General features: G+C 37.8%; 1 long non-coding RNA gene across 1 annotated transcript; it reads left to right on the forward strand.

The window, feature by feature from the left end:
* The first annotated feature begins 401 nt into the window (after positions 1–401).
* LOC107824501 (uncharacterized) lies at positions 402–2583 on the forward strand. The gene is made up of 2 exons (XR_001656869.2): positions 402–926; positions 1888–2583. It is a non-coding gene; the product is annotated as an uncharacterized LOC107824501 (long non-coding RNA).
* Positions 2584–3165: the final 582 nt, after the last annotated feature.

A 3165-nucleotide genomic window follows, 5' to 3' on the forward strand; every position in this document is an offset into this window, starting at 1 on the left:
TATAGCTATTTCAACTCATTTTTACTCTTTTACTTTTATTTTATTACAAGAAAACGAAAATTACAAAAAATAAGTTCATTAATGTTTTGTAGTCATTTTTAATCTTAAAAAAAATACCAAAAAAATAATAATTTTGTTTTAACGGTCAGTCTTATTTTAATAATTATTTTTACTTAAATAGAGATAATTAATATTTTTGATAATACTTTTAGTTAATTAAGCTAATTTTAAGCATAGCTAGTCATAAAGGCCCAAGTTTCTGGCCCATTCCTTAAGTCCAATACCCAATACCCATTAAGCTAACCCTAAGGACCTAAGAGCAATTAGCACAAAAATACACATTTAGATCTAGACCTATATAATAGGGGTAACACCTATCAACTAAGGGGGGGGGGGACGCCTAAAAGATCTAGAAAAAGAAAAGGCGCCTGAGAAAAGCTGACAGCAGCCGCAATTCACCAAGGGCCCCCTTCCCCCACGCTTCTTCTTCTTCATTATCTTTAAAGGCCTAGAAGCTAAGAGCTGAAACCAGCCGAAATAGACTTCCCCCCACGATTCTTCTTCTCCATGAAAACAACCCAAAAGAGCTCCAAAAAGCCATAGATAATCAGCTGAAACGACCCCCATCTTCTTCAGCTCAAACCCACCATTGAAGCTGCTCTAAACCAGGCATAAAACATGAGCTAAAAGCTGCTCAAACCAACTGGAAATCGCAGAAAACACAACTGCACAAAATCACCCAAAATAGTCCGTCGAGCACACTCCAAAAGGTCGAGGTTGCGATTTTCATTTTCGAGTTTGCCGGTGTCGACTTGAGGTTTTCGGTTCGAGGTTCATCATTCAGTCGAGTTTGTTGTTCTAAACTTCTGTTCGTGATTGGAATTCTTGTTTAATCAATTTCAGAACCATTTTGGGTTAATTTTCTTGTAAATATTTTCCTTTTGCTTTGTGTAATTCATTTGCAGTTAGCTTAATTATACTTGAGTATCTTATGTTTTGTTTGGTGTTGTCTCATGTTCGTTTTACCGCAATTTCAACAGAATTTGGAAGTGGATATTTTTATAATTTGGTTATTATATAAACTCTAAATCTAAGCGTCATATATTTAGTGCCAAATTTGCTCTTTGCTTCAACATTTTGTATTGTGTTATAAAGATTACTTTCTTCAAAATCGAGAAGATAAGTATCAAATGTGCAAATGCTCTGTAATTTGGAAGACAGAGCTCAGCAGTTCACAACGTAAAAAGTTATGAGAATTATGGTTATATTTCATTAATTTTCGAGCAAGTTTTTCTTTATTTTTGTTCATTAATTTGTCATCTTTTGTTGGTTTAAAGTTCTGGCAAGAACTTGTTTGTTTCTTTTTAATCCATAAACAACAATAGTTTTCCTTCTCTTAGCTAGTTTTCTTAAAATAATTTAATTATATTTAGTGGTGTAGTTTTATAGGAAAGTTAGTTCCATGAATTATCAAGACATGAATCTCTCACTGTCATTATTTGCTTAAAACAATTTAAAGAAGGAAAAATTCATGTTAGAATAACTCAAGGTGCAAAAGGTAGTAATGTACAAGGGAATTGGGCCATACGAACCTTTATGTGCCATGAAACAATTTTGATGTTAAGGAAGAACGGGCCATGGAGTTTTCTGACTTTAAAAATAGAAAATCAGGCCTTTAGGAATCTTTGGATTGGATACTTTAAGTACTATGGCCCATGGTAATAAAATTCATAAGCTAGCCCATCTTCACTAATTATGAACGCGTAGTTGCTTTAGGCTTATGATAACTGTGATTTCTACATGTTTTATATCCATTCTTACCTAAGCTTTGTGCATTAACTGCCATAAATTAGTCCCAAAATGCTTACAAGTTGTGCTTGATTGCAGGTTTGAGCGACAAGATGACAAATACCAAAGATCGGCTCAAAAAGGAGTGAAATCTGCCAAGTGTCAAAAGACAACTGAAGTGGGGAACAAAATGACCTGTGCGGTCCACAATGATTTGTCACGCGGCCGCATAGGAGAGTTCAGAGGCTGGACAATTTCCAGGTCAACCTGCGCGGTCTGCACTGCTTTGCCACGCGGCCGCGCAGGATCGTTCAGAGACCATGCAATTTTCAAGTCAAGATGCGCGGTCCACGCTCCTTTCCACGTGGTCCGTGCCCAAGAGTGTCAGAGACTCCGTCATTCAAGGCAAAAGCTCACGCGGCCGCACACCTAATCAGTGCGGTCCGCGTGGAAATGCCCTACGCAGCCGCGCGTCGCATTTACGCGGTCCGCGTCCCCAAGTGTCAGAAGCAAGATATGAAGACCCAAACCCCTACGCGGCCGCGCGTCATTTGTGCGCGGTCTGCGCCAGACCCTCAGGGGTATTTTTATCCGGTTTTTCCTGTGTAGTATAAATAGAACATTTTACTTTTAGGTGGAGTTTTTTTCAGTTTTGATTTTTTACCAGATAGCAGCTGAACTCGGAACTTCATAGTTTTAGTCCATTTTGGGCAATTTCTTCTAGTATTAACGTGGATTTGAGTAGATTAACATTGTAGTTAATTATTATGTCAATTTCATCTACTATTTCTTCAATTTCTGTTTCTATTATGGCTAGATAAACCTATTAGCTAGGGTTGTGGCTCAACCCTAGTGTGGGTAATTAATGGGTGTGATTGTTTAGTGCAAGAATGATGTTGGGTATTTGTTATTTGGATTAATCTTATGTTTTCATTAAGATTTGGTGGTTGCAAACACTAAGTCTAGCTTAGTGAGTTTTGACTCTTCTTGAGAAAGACAGTCTATGACCCCAAGATTAATTCCAACAAGGAATTGGGATGGACCCATGAGAATGGTAGTCCCAATTAACGGGTTAAACCTCGAGAGAGTAATTACCCAACTTGAACCATAAGTTGCTTGGGAAAATTGGCCTACCCAATTGGTCGAGAGAGAGGCAATTGGATAAAATCAATCTCTTTACCGAGAGGTGTGAGAGTTGGTACAAAAGTGCAACGGTTATAGCATAAGTCCCATATTCATCATTCTTGCATTAGGAATCTCTACCCGTTAGTTGACCACCTAGGTACATGCCACGACCCTAGTGCCTTTCTCTATATTGCATACAACTTCGAATCTATATCTTAGCCTAACTTAGCTTTAAACTTGTAGTTGATAAAT

Source organism: Nicotiana tabacum, chromosome 3, assembly GCF_000715075.1.
Source record: "Nicotiana tabacum cultivar K326 chromosome 3, ASM71507v2, whole genome shotgun sequence".
Taxonomy (NCBI): domain Eukaryota; kingdom Viridiplantae; phylum Streptophyta; class Magnoliopsida; order Solanales; family Solanaceae; genus Nicotiana; species Nicotiana tabacum.